The sequence below is a fragment of the Staurois parvus genome, unplaced genomic scaffold (genome assembly GCF_062004578.1).
Source record: "Staurois parvus isolate SC_StPar_1 unplaced genomic scaffold, SC_StPar_1.0 ptg000448l, whole genome shotgun sequence".
NCBI classification, from domain to species: Eukaryota; Metazoa; Chordata; class Amphibia; order Anura; family Ranidae; genus Staurois; species Staurois parvus.
The window spans coordinates 990,323-1,012,500 of NW_028318244.1; the positions used below are offsets into that span (position 1 = coordinate 990,323).

The 22,178-nt window shown below is 43.8% G+C and overlaps 1 protein-coding gene across 1 annotated transcript in view; it reads right to left on the reverse strand.

Annotated features, from left to right (window-relative positions):
* Positions 1-22,178, reverse strand: part of NCOA1 (nuclear receptor coactivator 1) — a 641,218-nt gene that overhangs the window by 597,576 nt on the left and 21,464 nt on the right. The gene's annotated exons all lie outside the window — the stretch shown is intronic.

The following is a 22,178-nucleotide window of genomic DNA, read 5'->3' on the forward strand; positions in this document are numbered from 1 at the left end:
CATACAGAGATATTAGCAGTGATGCTGTAATGAGATTACTGTACAATGATCAGACCCCTTGAAGCACTGTTTAAATGACGATACCTGGCTAAGTACATTGCCAAGCAGAGCCATGCCGTTTGCTTTTAATTCATTATCCATGAATAATTCTCTTTCTTAGAAAATCCCCTGTGTAATCGCTGAGTGGATTTCACACATTGAAAGAGGCAGGCTAGGCAGCCAGTAAATAACTCATCACGGCGCCGTGACAGCTGATAACGAGCACTTCTCTGCTGAAATGATCACAACTACCTTCTGTTTTTCCTCTTAAAATTTTCTTGTTATCCTCAGAAAGTAAAAGCGACCATTTTGTATCCTAGTATTCAATCGAAGGCACCCTTTCAGTTCATTGGGAACCTGTTGTATATGTGGGGTACAGGGGAGGCTGCCATTTCGAATCCTAATCTAGTAGTCCTGAGATGGTATCTTGTTTATTCATTAGGAACCTGTTGTATATGTGGGGTACAGGGGACACAGCCTTTTTGTAATCTAAGTAGTGATGGGCCAACCCCCCCCCCTGTTCGGTTCACAGTCGAACATTTGAACCTAACAAAAGTTGGACAGCGAACTTCAAACAGAGAGGACAAATCATTAAGCAGTATCTTACTGCATCCGAGTATGTGGTAAGATACTGAACAGCTACTAAAATGCCGTATGAGTTATATTATTACATCATGCCGTATTTTAGTAGTGAAAACATTCTTTTATGTTTCAGTTGTTAGTGAGGTTCTCCACAGACAGCTGGATGTAAAAAGAATTGCCAGCATTGCCCAGCAATTGCAAAATCTTTAAACAAAAATGCGTGGGTGGTACCAGTCCTTTGGGTCTGGTATGGATTTGGAGGGGAACCCCCAAGCCAACATTTAAAAAAAAAAAATGGCGTGAGGTTCCCCCCAAAATCCATACTAGACCATTATCTGAGCATGCAGCCTGGCAGGTCAGGAAAGGGGGGGGGGGGGGTTGGCGAGCGAGCTCCCCTTACGGACCATTTTTTTATATCTGGGGCACAGGGGAGGTAGCCATTTTGAATCCTAATCTTTTAGCCACGAGACGGCATCTTTTCGATTTCATTAGGAACCTGTTATATATCTGAGGTATAGGGGAGGTGACCTTTGTGTATCCTATCCTAGTAGTCATGAAAATGCATCTTGTCAATTCATTAGAAACCTGTGGTATATCTGGGGTAAAGGGTAGGTGGCCATTTTGAATCCTAATTTTGTAGTCCCAAGAATGCAGCTTGTCAATTCATTAGGAACCTGTGGTATATCTGGGGTACAGGGGAGGTGGCCACTTTGAATACTAATCTAGTAATCCTGAAAATGCATCTTGTTGATTTATTAGGAACCTGTGGTATATTTGGGGTACAGGGGAGGTGGCCACTTTGAATCCTATCCTAGTAGTCCTGAAAATGCATCTTGTTGATTTATTGGGAACCTGTGGTATATCTGGGGTATAGGGGAGGTGGCCATTTTCAATCCTAATCCAGTAGTCCCAAGAATGCATTTTATTGATTCATTAGGAACCTGTGGTATATCTGGGGTACAGGGTAGGTGGCCACTTTGAATACTAATCTAGTAATCCCGAAAATGCATCTTGTTGATTTATTAGGAGCCTGTGGTATATTTGGGGTACAGGGGAGGTGGCCACTTTGAATCCTATCCTAGTAGTCCCAAGAATGCATTTTATTGATTCATTAGGAACCTGTGGTATATCTGGGGTACAGGGTAGGTGGCCACTTTGAATACTAATCTAGTAATCCTGAAAATGCATCTTGTTGATTTATTAGGAACCTGTGGTATATTTGGGGTACAGGGGAGGTGGCCACTTTGAATCCTATCCTAGTAGTCCCAAGAATGCATTTTATTGATTCATTAGGAACCTGTGGTATATCTGGGGTACAGGGTAGGTGGTCACTTTGAATACTAATCTAGTAATCCCGAAAATGCATCTTGTTGATTTATTAGGAGCCTGTGGTATATCTGGGGTACAGGGGAGGTGGCCACTTTGAATCCTATCCTAGTAGTCCCAAGAATGCATTTTATTGATTCATTAGGAACCTGTGGTATATCTGGGGTACAGGGTAGGTGGCCACTTTGAATACTAATCTAGTAATCCTGAAAATGCATCTTGTTGATTTATTAGGAACCTGTGGTATATTTGGGGTATAGGGGAGGTGGCCACTTTAAATCCTATCCTAGTAGTCCTGAAAATGCATCTTGTTGATTTATTAGGAACCTGTTATATATCTGCAGTACAGGGGAGGTGGCCATTTTCAATCCTAATCTACTAGTTCCGAGAATGCTTCTTGTCGATTTATTAGGAACTTGTGATATATCTGGGGTACAGCTGAGGTAGCCATTTTGAATCCTAAAGTAGTAGTCCCAAAAAAGTATCTTGTCAATTCATTAGGAACCTGTGGTACATCTGGGGTACAGGGGAGGTAGCTGTTTTGAATCCTAATCTATTAGTCTCGAGATGGTATCTTGTCGATTTCATTAGGAACCTGTTATATATCTGGGGTACAGGGGAGGTGGCCTTTTTATATCCTAACCTAGTAGTCTTGAGAATGTATCTTGTCGATTTATTGAGAACCTGTGTTATATCTGGGGTATGGGGTACAGTGGAGGTGGCCATTTTGAATCCTAATCTAGTAGTCCCGAGAATGCATCTTGACAATTCATTAGGAACCTGTGATATATCTGGGGTACAGGGGAGGTGACCACTTTGGATCCTAATCTAGTAGTTCTGGGAAGCAACCTGTAGAATATCTAGGATACAGAGGAGACAGCCATTTTGTATCATATTCTTTGTTCATTGGGTTTCCCCTATATTCAGGATATTGTGTGCTTCTTCCTGCTGGGGAGTGTTCTTTATCAGATAAAGCAAGGAGTAACAGCCTGAACTATGTAGAATTATTTCATTCTGGTCAATCACCAGGAGGTTTACTGCCAGTGATGTAGGCCAGAGAAGGAGATGAAGGCCAGACCTTTACCTGCAGAGGATATGTGAGTAAAACATGTCTTTGCCTCCTGGGCTCCAGTCAGGAGATGGTGTCTTTACCTCCCAGGCCTGATGCCTGGGGAGGGTTTTGCTGGAAGATGGGCCTGGGCCTAAAGAAACAAAATGTGACCTGTGTCGTGGGGCCCGAAGGATTTTTGCTGTCCTCCTGGAGGATATATCCAGAAAGAACAGAGCAGGAAGATGGCTGTCCGTATAGGGCAACTTATGAGTCTTCTGTGCTGAAAAGTGTCCTAAGTAGTTATATAAAAATTGTGCAGCGCTGAGATACTAAGATAGAATACACGTGAAACCCAATGTATCAAATAAATGGGCTCAAAAATATATAAAGATATATAAAACACATATAGTCCCCAATAAAATAATATGTAAAAAAAGCGAAAACAGAATATTATATGGTGTGACCAAAGTGACTTTCGCTAATCCAGATATGGTGTAATTCCGCAGTCCATGTGAGCGGCAAGCAAATGATTAAAGTGCGCACTAACTGGATACGCATAGAATATGCGCAGTATATAAATCAATGAAGATCCGCCCAGAGTCCCTCTTAAGGATGGTATAGGAGATGACAGCTCAGGGTGGATGGTTAACATGCATCCATATATTTAAAGGGATCCTCCAGACACAGCACCAACTTTGATGTTAATCATCCACCCTGAGCTGTCATCTCCTATACCATCCTTAAAAGGTACTCCGGGCGGATATTCATTGATTTATAACCTACAGTTGTCACCACCCAAGATGGAAACCCAACATCCCTAGCAGCAAATTTTGTCGACTCCATAAGAATTACACCCTGGAGACAGATTTCATTCAACAAGGTAAGGTACTAATAAAAAAAATTGGTTGAGAAAGGTTACCCTCAGGAGGCTGTTGAAGAGGCATTTAATGCTTACCTGGCTCCTCCAAACAAAGTTGAGGGGGAAGGAGAAAAGAACAATTAAAATTCAGTTCAGTTTATCACCCAGTTCCACACCAGATTTAAAAACATGGAAAAAATGTTTACTAAACTTTGGGTCATCCTATTAGAAGACCCACCTTCTGGGCTCAATCCTACCTTTGTTTACTGCAGGGCCCATAACGCCAAAAGTCTGGTAGCCCCGAGTAAAATTACCAGTAGGATAACTCCCTATCCCAGTCAAGGTCATTTATTTGGGAACAAATTCCGTTACTTGGAATGGAAAGTCCTCTCCAATTTTATATTTTTATAACCATATATACTCTTTTCTCAGTTACTTCAGCAGATTTGACAAAGAGGGGGAATTTCCCTGAAACATGTTGCCACGTCCCCTTTGCAAGTAGCGTGTGACATCATCCACCAGCTTCGGAACACTGGCCACTTCTTCGTTTCACACTGCTTGATACTGCTCAGATGGATTTCCAGCCAGCTACAGTTCAATGAGGCAGCTGCTAGTGGGCTTCACACAAGTTCCTACTCCAATGAGGTGCTGCAGCTGTGACAAATAGGTTGTCTTATAGCGGACTTATTAAGGACATACTGTATACATTTTTCCAAGGGCATATATTTAATTATCACTCAACTTGCACTATCTTGTGAAATATGTTTTGGCATTCTTCCCACTGACCACAAATGTAAAAACATTCCTCCCACTGACCTTCAATGTTCTTTCCATTTGTCACCAAAGTAAGGGACATTCTTCCCACTGATAACCAAAGTAAGGAGCATTCTTCCCACTGATCACCAATGTAAGGAGCATTCTTCCCACTGATCACCAATGTAAGGGACATTCTTCCGACTGATCACCAATGTAAGGGACATTCTTCCGACTGATCACCAATGTAAGGGACATTCTTCCCACTGATCACCAATGTAAGGGACATTCTTCCCACTGACCACCAATGTAAGGGACATGCTTCCCACTGACCACCAATGTAAGGGACATTCTTCCCACTGACCACCAATGTAAGGGACATTCTTCCCACTGATCACCAATGTAAGGAGCATTCTTCCCACTGATCACCAATGTAAGGAACATTCTTCCCACTGATCACCAATGTAAGGGACATTCTTTCCACTGATCACCAATGTAAGGGACATTCTTCCCACTGACCACCAATGTAAGGAGCATTCTTCCCAATATTTCTTTATTAAAAGTCTCGCAATCAATAAACATAAAATATTATACAGAATATAAAAAAATTATATATATTTACAGCAAAACGAAAATAAACATAGCAAAATCTGCTGTCAGACAAAAGCAAACGTCTCAGAAATGAACTTGACATAATTGGGGAAATAAATCGTACTACCACTCACATCACTACACCAGACATCAAACCTGTGAGGTCAAGAAACCACCCCACCCCCCTTATGCATGCAGCCCTTCTTCAAAAAAGATCTTAATCAACAAAAACTACGGGAGTGAAAAGAACAATATAAGGAAAGAGCCCCTCACCCAGAGATGGACAGTTCACCAAAGGCAGGTCTGATATTCCTCCACGCCCTTATCCAGACCGCCCGAGGCTCTCTGACCCTCTCAAGACCCCGAATCTTCCCAACCTCACCCAGAATATCGTGCACCACCACCTCTACAGGGAGGACTTTCTTCCGCAGGGTAATCTGACACCGTGCGTTCCATGTGAAGTAACGGACAACTATACTAACTAGAAAAAGTGTATCCAAATCAAAGTCCCAGCGAGCTGGGAATGCCCCGTACACCCACTCTGCATAACTCATGCGATAGAGAAAGGGGATGCCCAGAACCCTCCCCACCCTTTTATACACCTCTATGTTAAAGGGACACAGGAGCAGAAAGTGGTCCATAGACTCCACTTTACCAACACACTCTGCTCTAGGACAATCCCGATCATCCACAGGGCGGTGCTTCAGGTTCCCTCTCACATAGAGCCTTCCATGAAAAGCGAGCCAGGCTTGATCCCTAAACTTCAAAGGGATTCTCTCCAAGTTAATTAAACGCAATCCCTCCCTCATTACGGAGCCTGGGCAATCCTTTAAGGCCAGTGACACACTGAAAGCAGAAGCCAAAATCCTCTCCCCCAGAAGCTTCCTGGGAAGGGACCTGATATCCTCCACTGTCACCTGCCACTGCCGAAGTATTTTCAGACACGGGGCAACATAAGCCGGGAGCTTGCCATGTCGGACTCTTAGACTTTTCACTGGGCCGCCATCTTCCCAGCAATGCAGAAAAGGCCTAAACCAAGACTGAAAAATACCCACCCATCCCGGCGGGGTCTCTGCTAACATATTACCAAGATTGTACTTTAAAAAGAGCAAAGAAAAGAAAACTATCGGGTTGACCATTCCTAGACCACCCTCCCGCCTGGACAGGTAAGTTACATTGCGTTTGATCAAGTTCAGCCTATTTCCCCTTAACAGTTGGAAAAAACAGCTGTAGACCCGTGCATAGAGAGATACTGGCAAAATACAGACGAAGCTGACATATAAAAAGATCGGGATCAGGTAAGTTTTGATCAAGTCAACCCTCTCTCTTAAGGAAAGCCTCCATCTCTTCTAGCTCGCTACTTTGGCATTGGCAACTACCAACCTGCTTTCCCAGTTTCGATGACCATAGTCACCAGGACCAAATTTGATGCCCAAAATTTTAATTTCCTGCTGGGGCTCTGGGAAGGCATCCGGAAGTTCGAAGCTTTCACCCTCCTCACCCATCCAGAAAACTTCACTCTTTTCATGGTTGACTTTAGAGCCAGAAGCCTCCATGTACTGCTCTATCACAGAGACCACCTCCTGCGCCTCCTCAGTCCCAGAGATAATAACAGACACATCATCAGCATAGGCAACGACCTTCAAAGGCGGCACACCAGCAATGCCCAGAGGCACCCCGCACAACGATGCGCCCTCTAGCCTTCTTACAAAGGGGTCAATTGCGAAAGCATATAGCAGGGGGCTCAAAGGACATCCCTGGCGCACACCAGAGCCAACCTCAAAAGGCCGCCCAACCCAACCATTAACAAGTGGGAAGCTCTCAGCCCCTTTATATAATGTCTTCAGCCAATCTATAAACCTCCCCTGCAGGCAGTATCTACCAAGCAGCAACCACAGATATTCATGATTCACTCGATCAAAAGCTTTTGCCTGATCCAATGCCAGCAAGTACTTTCTCCATCCAGCAGCCCTGCATCGTTCCAAAGCCTCCCGGATAGCCAAAACTGCTGAAAAGGTACTTCTACCTTGGACCGAACAGTGCTGATGGCTGGACAACAAATCGCCTGCTACTGACGACAAGCGCCAAAAAAGAATCTTTGCCAAGATCTTTCTATCAACATTGAGAAGACTGATGGGGCGCCAGTTCTCAATCATTGAGGGGTCTTTACCTTTTGACAGAAGAATCACAGCGGATTGCCTCATGGAGGGAGGGAGCGAACCCTCTTCTAGACAGCTGTTAAAAACCTCCGCTAAAAAGGGAGCCAGAATGGACTTAAAACACTTGTAAAATTCAGCTGTCAATCCATCTGGCCCAGGCGATTTTTTGGTAGCCAGCTTGTCTATAGCATGAACTACCTCATCTGCTGAAATTGGTTCTGTCAAATTCATCAAAAGCAATGCACCATTTCCCAATCCTGGAGTAGAATCCAGAAAGCTTTCCATCCTGTCCCGGCTAAGGTCCTTTCTTCCCAGGAGGTCTGCATAATACGACCCAAAGATCTCCAAGATCCCTGATCTGGACTTTATCAGGGAACCTGTACTGTCTTTCAGGCCAATGGCCGTCTTAACTGCTATGCCTTGCTTACAGTTCTGGTAAGGATCAGGTGAGTGATATTTCCCATAATCCCTCTCCAGAACCAAGGAGGCATGCCGGTCGTATTGACACTTCCTAAGAAGAAGCTTCACTTCAGAGATCTCCCCTGGATCTCCTCCATACGAGACAAGACGATCAAGCTTCCTCCACAAATGCTGGTAGGCAATATACATACCAAGCTGCTTCTTCTTACTTATGGCCTTGAAAAGTCCAATCGCCCTTTGTTTCACAAGCTCCCACCACTCTGACTTACTGCTGCAAAAGTCCAGAATAGAAAATTGTGCCTGAAAAAAATCCTCAAAGGATTGTCTTACCTCTACATCTTCCAGGAGAGCCGAATTCAGTTTCCAGACACCCCTTCCCCTGGGTGGAGTGTCCGAGGCATTCAGAGTCACAGACAGCATACAGTGGTCAGAGAACTCCACCGCCTTCAACTCAGGAGCCGAGAAAGCAGAGTTCTCCTTCAAAAAAAACCTGTCTATCCTGCTCTGACTATTCCCTCTCTGAAATGTGAACCCCTGTGCACATCTACCAGGCCTGCCTGTCTAACCAAATCTCTGAGAAAAACGCTATCATAACCCAGCCTGTCTATGGAGCCTCTCCTGTCTTCAGGCCTAATTATGGTGTTAAAGTCACCTCCAAAGACAACCTGCTGGGACGTAAAAAGGAAGGGCTTGATCTTTGTGAGGAGGCATTTCCTGCCCCATTTTGACTGTGGTCCATAGATATTGATCAGGCGCAGGTCCTGCCCCCTAACAGAGACATCTAAGACCATGCATCTCCCCATTTCTACCTCAATTACCCGCTGGCACGTTACCTTATCGGTTTTAAAAAGGACCGCAACTCCGCTGCAAGGTTCAGCCGCAAGAGACCAAAAGGAGGGACCACATCTCCACTCCCTTTTTGCTAGATAGACATCGGCTAATGTATTGAGCCAGGTCTCTTGCAAAAATAAAATCTCAGCATCAAACTCGCTGAGCAAAACTAAGGCCGTATCACGAGCTCTTGCAGATTTAATGCTGGCGACATTAATGGTCGCCACCTTTAACAGAGTGGGAACTGCCATCAGGATGATTGGGGTAGTCGTTTCTTAACCTCTACAACACTCTCATCACCCGAAACAGCTCTCTTCAGAGTACGTGACTCCCCCTCATCCATAGATAATAGAGAAATGGATATATCAGATACCATCTCATCACCTGACAAAACTGAAAAAGTATTGCCAAGAGGGACCCCTCCTGGATCTGATTCTGAGGAAGAGAGGACAGCTCTTCTCATCCTCCTCTTCTTCTTCTTCCTCTTCTCCTTCACCCTCTCCCACCCCTCATCAGCCGAATCCCCCCCAGCAGGAGGTGAGACAAGGGACATGGATACCCCTCCCTGAGCCCCATCGGCTCCACCCCCATCCGGCACCCCCACAACCTCCTGACCACGTTTGCGCTGACGGGGGACAGGTACCGGAGGTGGAGTAGGCCGAGAGGGAAGATCCACTAAACCAGCCCCCCCAGCAGCTTCCGTAAGTCTGGAGGATCTACGTACCATAGGAACAGGAGGGACAGACTCAGGGGTGACATTACCGGGGGAAACACAATCTGACACAACAGACGGAACAGACACAGGAGGGGCAACAACAGTTTCCTCCCTAGCATCAGCTGCCTCATCCTCTTTATCCAGCCTCTGCAGCTCAGCCTCCAGTCCTGGCAGGTTGTGTAGTGCCTCTGGGCACAGACTGTATGGATGACCCAGCTGCTGGCACAAATTACACCGAATCTCGGTGCATTCTTTGGCCAAATGGCCAAAATCCTGGCACAGTGAGCACTTCTTGATGGTGCAGGACGATGCAAAATGGCCTCTCTCTCCGCATTTGTTACAAACTTTAGGCTGACCTTGATAGAAAATGGTCAGCCTATCCCTCCCCAGAAAGGCTGAGCAGGGAAGATGCTGAACCACATTGCCCAGCACCCTCAATTGCACTGACACCGTCCAGGCCCCTGTCCATATCCTATGCTCATCCAGGACCTTCCGCAGTGGGGTGAGGACCTCACCATGTCGGCGTAGCCAAACTACTAAATCAGCCTCTGGTATAGATTCATTCCGGACCAGGATTGTCACCGATTTTATCAAAGGCTGTCTGGAAACAACCTTTGCCACCAAACCTTTCCACTGCTGAAGGCTCCTGCACCTCCAATATCTCTCCCAAAACAGGTCCAGGCCTTCAGGTTTTACAAATGACAAATCGTATTCATAGCTGCCTACTGGGCAGATCAATGCAAACACATCACAGGCTTTAAACCCCATCTCTAGAATCAACTCCGCCACCCTCCCCCTTACTGGTGGGTTCCCTTCCCCCTCCCACTTCAACTGTACCACATTCCTTCTCCTGACCCCACCAACCATCCCACCACCAAACCTCCCCAAATTGTGACCATTAGCATTCCCAACACTACCACCACCCCCCTTGGTGCGACTCCCCAAAACAGAGGCATAGCTCCCCCCAATCCTCCCAGCAGCAGAAATATTTGTGTGTCTGGGAGCATCTGGTGCAACTCTAGCAGATACCGATTGCACAGATCCGGGATTGGATGGTGTATCCTCTCTCTGCTCAGCAGGGGGAGAAATGTCATTTTTAGTCTTATCAGCAATGTTAACCCCTTCACCTCCACCCACCACCAACACATCCATTGCTTTACCAGTCTCAACAGTCATAGACTTCACAGCAATGTCCGCACTCACTGCTGCAACCATAGAAGCTCCAGGAGTCATCTCTTGCTCCAAGAAAGGACCCTCAGCCCAGGACTGGATTGGATTCTCAGACACAGCAACAAGTGAGACATCCATGTGTGCTGTTTGCTCTCCATGTTGTGCAGTGTGCTGCTCCCCTCCCCCACCAGCATCAATCATCTCTGGAGCACCTGGGAGCTCAGGTGAAACAGTCTCTCTGCAGGTGGCAGCCATCTTGCCTTTGGAGGGACTACTGGTCTCAGCAGGAACAGCAGCAACAATTTCCATCTGTTGGGTGCTTGGTGCAGGTTCATCCACATTCCCCTGATGGTCTGGAGACCTCTCTGCCAGGGATTTTTCCTCCAGGTTGGATGAGGATTCCTCCACAGCAGGTTGCTTGCAGAGCTCCTCATCCGCAGTACTCACCGCAGCAGGTGGGGCAGACATGCTGGAAGCAGCCATGTTGGTGTACTGGGATCTCTCCACCAGTCTTGGCTTTGCTGCTCTGAACCTCCTCTGTCCATCCTCAGGGACTTCTGCAGGGTCATAAGTGAATGCAAACTTGTCTGCTCTCAGGGGTGACTCCATGTGCTGGATGAACCTCAAGGCTCCATACTCACCCTCAACCCCCTGGCTGGTTGCCACTGTTGATTCCACAGCCTGACATGGGGGGAGAGACGCTGATGTAGATGGAGCCGGGTCATCCATTACCTGAGGCTGCTGATCCACAGAGCTCACTGATGTCTGGCTGGCAAATCTCCTCTCATTATCAAACTTTTCTTTAAATGCTCCACTTCTAGCTTTCAACTTTTCTAATAATAAAGATTGTCTCTTTACTTTCTCCTCCATGTGCTGGAGCGCTGGCTTCATGCCCAATCTGTTCTTGCTCCAGGCCTGGCAGTATTTGGCTCTGAAGGATTTGTGTTCAGATTTTAACACAATAAGTTTCTCCTCAGCTCTTCCAATAGTCACCAATCTATCAGTAATCTTCTGCCTGAAGACATTGACATCCTCACCAGGGCTGGGACCCACAGTCAGGTTCTCCACCTCCTCCTCCTCCTCACTAGGCCCGGTCTCATCAGGGGAATCCCTCCCAGGGCCTCCCCCTGGATCAGGCATGGTTCCTGGGCCAAGCTAGCAGGCAAGGCTCAGGCTTGAAAACGCTGGTTCTCAGGGAGAGCTCCTTCAGTGTGTCCTCCTCCTTCTCCCACTGACCACCAATGTAAGGAGCATTCTTCCCACTGATCACCAATGTAAGGGATATTCTTCCCACTGACCACCAATGTAAGGAGCATTCTTCCCACTGACTACCAATGTAAGGAGCATTCTTCCCACTGATCACCAATGTAAGGGACATTCTTCCCACTGATCACCAATGTAAGGAACATTCTTCCGACTAATCACCAATGTAAGGAACATTCTTCCCACTGATCACCAATGTAAGGGACATTCTTCCCACTGATCACCAATGTAAGTGACATTCTTCCCACTGATCACCAATGTAAGGGACATTCTTCCCACTGATCACCAATGTAAGGAACATTCTTCCCACTGATCACCAATGTAAGGAACATTCTTCCCACTGATCACCAATGTAAGGAGCATTCTTCCCACTGATCACCAATGTAAGGAACATTCTTCCCACTGATCACCAATGTAAGGAACATTCTTCCCACTGATCACCAATGTAAGGGGCATTCTTCCCACTGATCACCAATGTAAGGAGCATTCTTCCCACTGATCACCAATGTAAGGAGTATTCCTCTCACTGATCACCAATGTAAGGGACATTCTTCCCACTGATCACCAATGTAAGGGACATTCTTCCCACTGATCACCAATGTAAGGGACATTCTTCCCACTGATCACCAATGTAAGGAGCATTCTTCCCACTGATCACCAATGTAAGGAACATTCTTCCCACTGATCCCCAATGTAAGGGACATTCTTCCCACTGATCACCAATGTAAGGAACATTCTTCCCACTGATCACCAATGTAAGGGACATTCTTCCCACTGATCACCAATGTAAGGAGTATTCCTCTCACTGATCACCAATGTAAGGGACATTCTTCCCACTGATCACCAATGTAAGGAACATTCTTCCCACTGATCACCAATGTAAGGAACATTCTTCCCACTGATCACCAATGTAAGGGGCATTCTTCCCACTGATCACCAATGTAAGGGACATTCTTCCCACTGATCACCAATGTAAGGAGCATTCTTCCCACTGATCACCAATGTAAGGAACATTCTTCCCACTGATCCCCAATGTAAGGGACATTCTTCCCACTGATCACCAATGTAAGGAACATTCTTCCCACTGATCACCAATGTAAGGGACATTCTTCCCACTGATCACCAATGTAAGGAGTATTCCTCTCACTGATCACCAATGTAAGGGACATTCTTCCCACTGATCACCAATGTAAGGAACATTCTTCCCACTGATCCCCAATGTAAGGGACATTCTTCCCACTGATCACCAATGTAAGGGACATTCTTCCCACTGATCACCAATGTAAGGAACATTCTTCCCACTGATCACCAATGTAAGGGACATTCTTCCCACTGATCACCAATGTAAGGGACATTCTTCCCACTGATCACCATTGTAAGGAACATTCTTCCCACTGATCACCAATGTAAGGGACATTCTTCCCACTGATCACCAATGTAAGGAGCATTCTTCCCACTGATCACCAATGTAAGGGACATTCTTCCCACTAACCTCCAATGTAAGGAACATTCTTCCCACTGATCACCAATGTAAGGAACATTCTTCCCACTGATCACCAATGTAAGGAACATTCTTCCCACTGATCACCAATGTAAGGAACATTCTTCCCACTGATCACCAATGTAAGGGACATTCTTCCCACTGATCACCAATGTAAGGAACATTCTTCCCACTGATCACCAATGTAAGGAACATTCTTCCCACTGATCACCAATGTAAGGGACATTCTTCCCATTGTTCACCAATGTAAGGAGCACTCTAATGCAAGGGGCAGTGTAACTGGATCAAAAGGTGGACTTTAAAGAGCCCTATAATGGGCAAGGTGACCGGGTCTCTTTTACTCTCCAGCAGCTAATAAAGCAGCTTTTGATTGGCTGACCCTGTGTCCTAACACTGTGTAGGATGGGAGTTGTTTTATAGCCCAAAAAGTCAGCATTTTATTCAGTCATTTCTCTCTGCATACTTAACATTCCTACTTAATACAGCGATTTGCAGTGATGGGTGAAAGCATGAGCTCTTGTTTTTAGCCGTTAAGTCCTCCTAATTAAATTGGTAATGTAAATTAATGTTATTAAAGGATTAACCTTTTTTTCTTTACTTTAAGTGAGTGTACAGAAGATTCCGGGTCCACCATAGTCTCTCCAACAATATATCTATTTATACTGAACAAAGTAGCTTTGTGAAAGTTTTTTCTCTCTTTTTCATGATAATATATCATCACATAAGGTATGTTCTTTTGGCCGAGTGTGTAAGATCCTGATATATCATTAAAAGGTCGTGCCTGTACTGTGATGACATTAATTTATTGGCTGCTGCAAACTTCACCACCGACCTGCTTCACGCTTGGAGGTTCTCCTGTGCATTTTGATGCAGTTTCGAGGGCATGTAAAATGCAAAGACGTAATAATATCCATTTTGTGCAACTGAGCTCATACCCACGCATGAGTCTGGCATGCAGCAGTGGATGGAATGTTCCACTTTCAAGTGTACAGTATGTAAACCCTAATAATGAACTTCTATTATCTGATACCTTCTCGTCTGTTAACCTCTTGCCTTCCACATAATGTAGAAGTGTAACGGCAAAAATGGTGGGCCTTAACCCTTGGTATGGATGGCTGAGGTTTTTGTGCTAAGAGCGCACTTAATGTGTGCCTCCAGCACAGTGACTGAGCTGTCATAGATAGCACTCGGTCTCTAGTTATGATGGGGAACTGGCAGGATGGGCACTTGATCACGTGACTACTGTGTCAACCAATCACAGTGGACATGTGTTTGGGAGGTCTGTGGTATTCTTCCATGGGCATAAAGATCTATTTAAAATTAAATGTTACTTTGTATCTCTTTACCTCCCGTCTGATCAATGTTTATAAACAACATTGATTTGTATCTCTCTATCTCCTGTCTGATCAATGTTTATAAACAATGTTACGTTTGTATCTATCACCCATCTGATCAATGTTTATAAACAATGTTACTTTGTATTTCTCTCTCTATCGTCTGATCAATGTTTATAAAAAATGTTACTTTGTATCTATCTCCCGTCTGATCGATGTTTATAAACAATGTTACTTTGTTTCTCTCTATCTCCCGTCTGATCGATGTTTATAAACAATGTTACTTTGTATCTCTCTGCCTCCCATCTGATCAATGTTTATAAACAACATTGATTTGTATCTTTCTATCTCCTGTCTGATCGATGTTTATAAACAATGTTACTTTCTATCTCCCGTCTGATCAATGTTTATAAACAATGTTACTTTGTATCTCTTTATCTCCCGCCTGATCAATGTTTATAAACAATATTACTTTCTATCTCCCGTCTGATCAATGTTTATAAACAATGTTACTTTGTATCTATCTCCCATCTGATCGATGTTTATAAACAATGTTACTTTGTATCTCTTTATGTCCCATCTGATCAATGTTTATAAACAATGTTACTTTGTATCTCTCTATCTCCCGTCTGATCAATGTTTATAAACAATGTTACTTTGTATCTCTCTATCTCCCGTGTGATCAATGTTTATAAACAATGCTACTTTGTATCTCTCTATCTCCCGTGTGATCAATGTTTATAAACTATGTCACTTTGTATCGCTTTATCTCCTGTCTGATCGATGTTTATAAACAATATTACTTTATATCTCCCATCTGATCAATGTTTATAAACAATGTTACTTTGTATCTATCTCCCGTCTGACCGATGTTTATAAACAATGTACTTTATATCTCTTTATCTCCCGTCTGACCGATGTTTATAAACAATGTTACTTTGTATCTCTCTATCTCCCATCTGATCAATGTTTATAAACAATGTTACTTTGTATCTCTCTATCTCCCGTCTGATCGATGTTTATAAACAATGTTATTTTGTATTTATCTCCTGTCTGATCGATGTTTATAATCAATATTACTTTGTGTCTCTATTTCCCATCTGATCGATGTTTATAAACAATGTTAGTTTGTATCTCTCTATATCTCTTCTGATCAATGTTTATAAACAATGTTACTTTGCATCGCTCTATCTCTCTTCTGATTGATGTGTATAAACAATGTTACTTTGTATCTCTCTATCTCTCTTCTGATCGATGTTTATAAACAATGTTACTTTGTATCTCTCTATCTCTCTTCTGATCGATGTTTATAAACAATGTTACTTTGTATATCTCTATCTCTCTTCTGATCGATGTTTATAAACAATGTTACTTTGTATCGCTCTATCTCTCTTCTGATTGATGTTTATAAACAATGTTACTTTGTATCTCTCTATCTCTCTTCTGATCGATGTTTATAAACAATGTTACTTTGTATCGCTCTATCTCTCTTCTGATTGATGCGTATAAACAATGCTACTTTGTATCTCTCTATCTCTCTTCTGATCGATGTTTATAAACAATGTTACTTTTCATCTCTCTGTCTCTCTTCTGATCACTGTTTATAAACAATGTTACTTTGTATATCTCTATCTCTCTTCTGATCGATGTTTATAAACAATGTTACTTTGTATCGCTCTATCTCTCTTCTGATCGATGTTTATAAACAATGTTACTTTGTATCGCTCTATCTCTCTTCTGATTGATGTGTATAAACAATGTTACTTTGTATCTCTCTATCTCTCTTCTGATCACTGTTTATAAACAATGTTACTTTGTATCTATCTCCCGTCTGATCAATGTTTATGTTACTTCTCTACTGGTCTCCTGTAAATTGTAGACACTTAGGATTGGTATTAGAACTTCTTATAACATAGCCCTGTTTTATTGTAGTTACATGCAGCATTTAAATCCTGTTCCAGCAGACATTCATGTAATTGACTTCCTAGAAAGAATCAATCAGTCTGCAGTGAATGCACTTTGCATGTCCTCAGGAACACGAATCACATGTTTAAACCTCACGCCAGCAGCACAAATGGCCTGACGACAGAACCAGCCCGCTGGTCTAATTAATGTAGAGTTTACAGGTCTGCAGGAATACATTAATCCCCCCACCAACCATCCCACCACCAAACCTCCCCAAATTGTGACCATTAGCATTCCCAACACTACCACCACCCCCCTTGGTGCGACTCCCCAAAACAGAGGCATAGCTCCCCCCAATCCTCCCAGCAGCAGAAATATTTGTGTGTCTGGGAGCATCTGGTGCAACTCTAGCAGATACCGATTGCACAGATCCGGGATTGGATGGTGTATCCTCTCTCTGCTCAGCAGGGGGAGAAATGTCATTTTTAGTCTTATCAGCAATGTTAACCCCTTCACCTCCACCCACCACCAACACATCCATTGCTTTACCAGTCTCAACAGTCATAGACTTCACAGCAATGTCCGCACTCACTGCTGCAACCATAGAAGCTCCAGGAGTCATCTCTTGCTCCAAGAAAGGACCCTCAGCCCAGGACTGGATTGGATTCTCAGACACAGCAACAAGTGAGACATCCATGTGTGCTGTTTGCTCTCCATGTTGTGCAGTGTGCTGCTCCCCTCCCCCACCAGCATCAATCATCTCTGGAGCACCTGGGAGCTCAGGTGAAACAGTCTCTCTGCAGGTGGCAGCCATCTTGCCTTTGGAGGGACTACTGGTCTCAGCAGGAACAGCAGCAACAATTTCCATCTGTTGGGTGCTTGGTGCAGGTTCATCCACATTCCCCTGATGGTCTGGAGACCTCTCTGCCAGGGATTTTTCCTCCAGGTTGGATGAGGATTCCTCCACAGCAGGTTGCTTGCAGAGCTCCTCATCCGCAGTACTCACCGCAGCAGGTGGGGCAGACATGCTGGAAGCAGCCATGTTGGTGTACTGGGATCTCTCCACCAGTCTTGGCTTTGCTGCTCTGAACCTCCTCTGTCCATCCTCAGGGACTTCTGCAGGGTCATAAGTGAATGCAAACTTGTCTGCTCTCAGGGGTGACTCCATGTGCTGGATGAACCTCAAGGCTCCATACTCACCCTCAACCCCCTGGCTGGTTGCCACTGTTGATTCCACAGCCTGACATGGGGGGAGAGACGCTGATGTAGATGGAGCCGGGTCATCCATTACCTGAGGCTGCTGATCCACAGAGCTCACTGATGTCTGGCTGGCAAATCTCCTCTCATTATCAAACTTTTCTTTAAATGCTCCACTTCTAGCTTTCAACTTTTCTAATAATAAAGATTGTCTCTTTACTTTCTCCTCCATGTGCTGGAGCGCTGGCTTCATGCCCAATCTGTTCTTGCTCCAGGCCTGGCAGTATTTGGCTCTGAAGGATTTGTGTTCAGATTTTAACACAATAAGTTTCTCCTCAGCTCTTCCAATAGTCACCAATCTATCAGTAATCTTCTGCCTGAAGACATTGACATCCTCACCAGGGCTGGGACCCACAGTCAGGTTCTCCACCTCCTCCTCCTCCTCACTAGGCCCGGTCTCATCAGGGGAATCCCTCCCAGGGCCTCCCCCTGGATCAGGCATGGTTCCTGGGCCAAGCTAGCAGGCAAGGCTCAGGCTTGAAAACGCTGGTTCTCAGGGAGAGCTCCTTCAGTGTGTCCTCCTCCTTCTCCCACTGACCACCAATGTAAGGAGCATTCTTCCCACTGATCACCAATGTAAGGGATATTCTTCCCACTGACCACCAATGTAAGGAGCATTCTTCCCACTGACTACCAATGTAAGGAGCATTCTTCCCACTGATCACCAATGTAAGGGACATTCTTCCCACTGATCACCAATGTAAGGAACATTCTTCCGACTAATCACCAATGTAAGGAACATTCTTCCCACTGATCACCAATGTAAGGGACATTCTTCCCACTGATCACCAATGTAAGTGACATTCTTCCCACTGATCACCAATGTAAGGGACATTCTTCCCACTGATCACCAATGTAAGGAACATTCTTCCCACTGATCACCAATGTAAGGAACATTCTTCCCACTGATCACCAATGTAAGGAGCATTCTTCCCACTGATCACCAATGTAAGGAACATTCTTCCCACTGATCACCAATGTAAGGAACATTCTTCCCACTGATCACCAATGTAAGGGGCATTCTTCCCACTGATCACCAATGTAAGGAGCATTCTTCCCACTGATCACCAATGTAAGGAGTATTCCTCTCACTGATCACCAATGTAAGGGACATTCTTCCCACTGATCACCAATGTAAGGGACATTCTTCCCACTGATCACCAATGTAAGGGACATTCTTCCCACTGATCACCAATGTAAGGAGCATTCTTCCCACTGATCACCAATGTAAGGAACATTCTTCCCACTGATCCCCAATGTAAGGGACATTCTTCCCACTGATCACCAATGTAAGGAACATTCTTCCCACTGATCACCAATGTAAGGGACATTCTTCCCACTGATCACCAATGTAAGGAGTATTCCTCTCACTGATCACCAATGTAAGGGACATTCTTCCCACTGATCACCAATGTAAGGAACATTCTTCCCACTGATCACCAATGTAAGGAACATTCTTCCCACTGATCACCAATGTAAGGGGCATTCTTCCCACTGATCACCAATGTAAGGGACATTCTTCCCACTGATCACCAATGTAAGGAGCATTCTTCCCACTGATCACCAATGTAAGGAACATTCTTCCCACTGATCCCCAATGTAAGGGACATTCTTCCCACTGATCACCAATGTAAGGAACATTCTTCCCACTGATCACCAATGTAAGGGACATTCTTCCCACTGATCACCAATGTAAGGAGTATTCCTCTCACTGATCACCAATGTAAGGGACATTCTTCCCACTGATCACCAATGTAAGGAACATTCTTCCCACTGATCCCCAATGTAAGGGACATTCTTCCCACTGATCACCAATGTAAGGGACATTCTTCCCACTGATCACCAATGTAAGGAACATTCTTCCCACTGATCACCAATGTAAGGGACATTCTTCCCACTGATCACCAATGTAAGGGACATTCTTCCCACTGATCACCATTGTAAGGAACATTCTTCCCACTGATCACCAATGTAAGGGACATTCTTCCCACTGATCACCAATGTAAGGAGCATTCTTCCCACTGATCACCAATGTAAGGGACATTCTTCCCACTAACCTCCAATGTAAGGAACATTCTTCCCACTGATCACCAATGTAAGGAACATTCTTCCCACTGATCACCAATGTAAGGAACATTCTTCCCACTGATCACCAATGTAAGGAACATTCTTCCCACTGATCACCAATGTAAGGGACATTCTTCCCACTGATCACCAATGTAAGGAACATTCTTCCCACTGATCACCAATGTAAGGAACATTCTTCCCACTGATCACCAATGTAAGGGACATTCTTCCCATTGTTCACCAATGTAAGGAGCACTCTAATGCAAGGGGCAGTGTAACTGGATCAAAAGGTGGACTTTAAAGAGCCCTATAATGGGCAAGGTGACCGGGTCTCTTTTACTCTCCAGCAGCTAATAAAGCAGCTTTTGATTGGCTGACCCTGTGTCCTAACACTGTGTAGGATGGGAGTTGTTTTATAGCCCAAAAAGTCAGCATTTTATTCAGTCATTTCTCTCTGCATACTTAACATTCCTACTTAATACAGCGATTTGCAGTGATGGGTGAAAGCATGAGCTCTTGTTTTTAGCCGTTAAGTCCTCCTAATTAAATTGGTAATGTAAATTAATGTTATTAAAGGATTAACCTTTTTTTCTTTACTTTAAGTGAGTGTACAGAAGATTCCGGGTCCACCATAGTCTCTCCAACAATATATCTATTTATACTGAACAAAGTAGCTTTGTGAAAGTTTTTTCTCTCTTTTTCATGATAATATATCATCACATAAGGTATGTTCTTTTGGCCGAGTGTGTAAGATCCTGATATATCATTAAAAGGTCGTGCCTGTACTGTGATGACATTAATTTATTGGCTGCTGCAAACTTCACCACCGACCTGCTTCACGCTTGGAGGTTCTCCTGTGCATTTTGATGCAGTTTCGAGGGCATGTAAAATGCAAAGACGTAATAATATCCATTTTGTGCAACTGAGCTCATACCCACGCATGAGTCTGGCATGCAGCAGTGGATGGAATGTTCCACTTTCAAGTGTACAGTATGTAAACCCTAATAATGAACTTCTATTATCTGATACCTTCTCGTCTGTTAACCTCTTGCCTTCCACATAATGTAGAAGTGTAACGGCAAAAATGGTGGGCCTTAACCCTTGGTATGGATGGCTGAGGTTTTTGTGCTAAGAGCGCACTTAATGTGTGCCTCCAGCACAGTGACTGAGCTGTCATAGATAGCACTCGGTCTCTAGTTATGATGGGGAACTGGCAGGATGGGCACTTGATCACGTGACTACTGTGTCAACCAATCACAGTGGACATGTGTTTGGGAGGTCTGTGGTATTCTTCCATGGGCATAAAGATCTATTTAAAATTAAATGTTACTTTGTATCTCTTTACCTCCCGTCTGATCAATGTTTATAAACAACATTGATTTGTATCTCTCTATCTCCTGTCTGATCAATGTTTATAAACAATGTTACGTTTGTATCTATCACCCATCTGATCAATGTTTATAAACAATGTTACTTTGTATTTCTCTCTCTATCGTCTGATCAATGTTTATAAAAAATGTTACTTTGTATCTATCTCCCGTCTGATCGATGTTTATAAACAATGTTACTTTGTTTCTCTCTATCTCCCGTCTGATCGATGTTTATAAACAATGTTACTTTGTATCTCTCTGCCTCCCATCTGATCAATGTTTATAAACAACATTGATTTGTATCTTTCTATCTCCTGTCTGATCGATGTTTATAAACAATGTTACTTTCTATCTCCCGTCTGATCAATGTTTATAAACAATGTTACTTTGTATCTCTTTATCTCCCGCCTGATCAATGTTTATAAACAATGTTACTTTGTATCTCTTTATCTCCCGCCTGATCAATGTTTATAAACAATATTACTTTCTATCTCCCGTCTGATCAATGTTTATAAACAATGTTACTTTGTATCTATCTCCCATCTGATCGATGTTTATAAACAATGTTACTTTGTATCTCTTTATGTCCCATCTGATCAATGTTTATAAACAATGTTACTTTGTATCTCTCTATCTCCCGTCTGATCAATGTTTATAAACAATGTTACTTTGTATCTCTCTATCTCCCGTGTGATCAATGTTTATAAACAATGCTACTTTGTATCTCTCTATCTCCCGTGTGATCAATGTTTATAAACTATGTCACTTTGTATCGCTTTATCTCCTGTCTGATCGATGTTTATAAACAATATTACTTTATATCTCCCATCTGATCAATGTTTATAAACAATGTTACTTTGTATCTATCTCCCGTCTGACCGATGTTTATAAACAATGTACTTTATATCTCTTTATCTCCCGTCTGACCGATGTTTATAAACAATGTTACTTTGTATCTCTCTATCTCCCATCTGATCAATGTTTA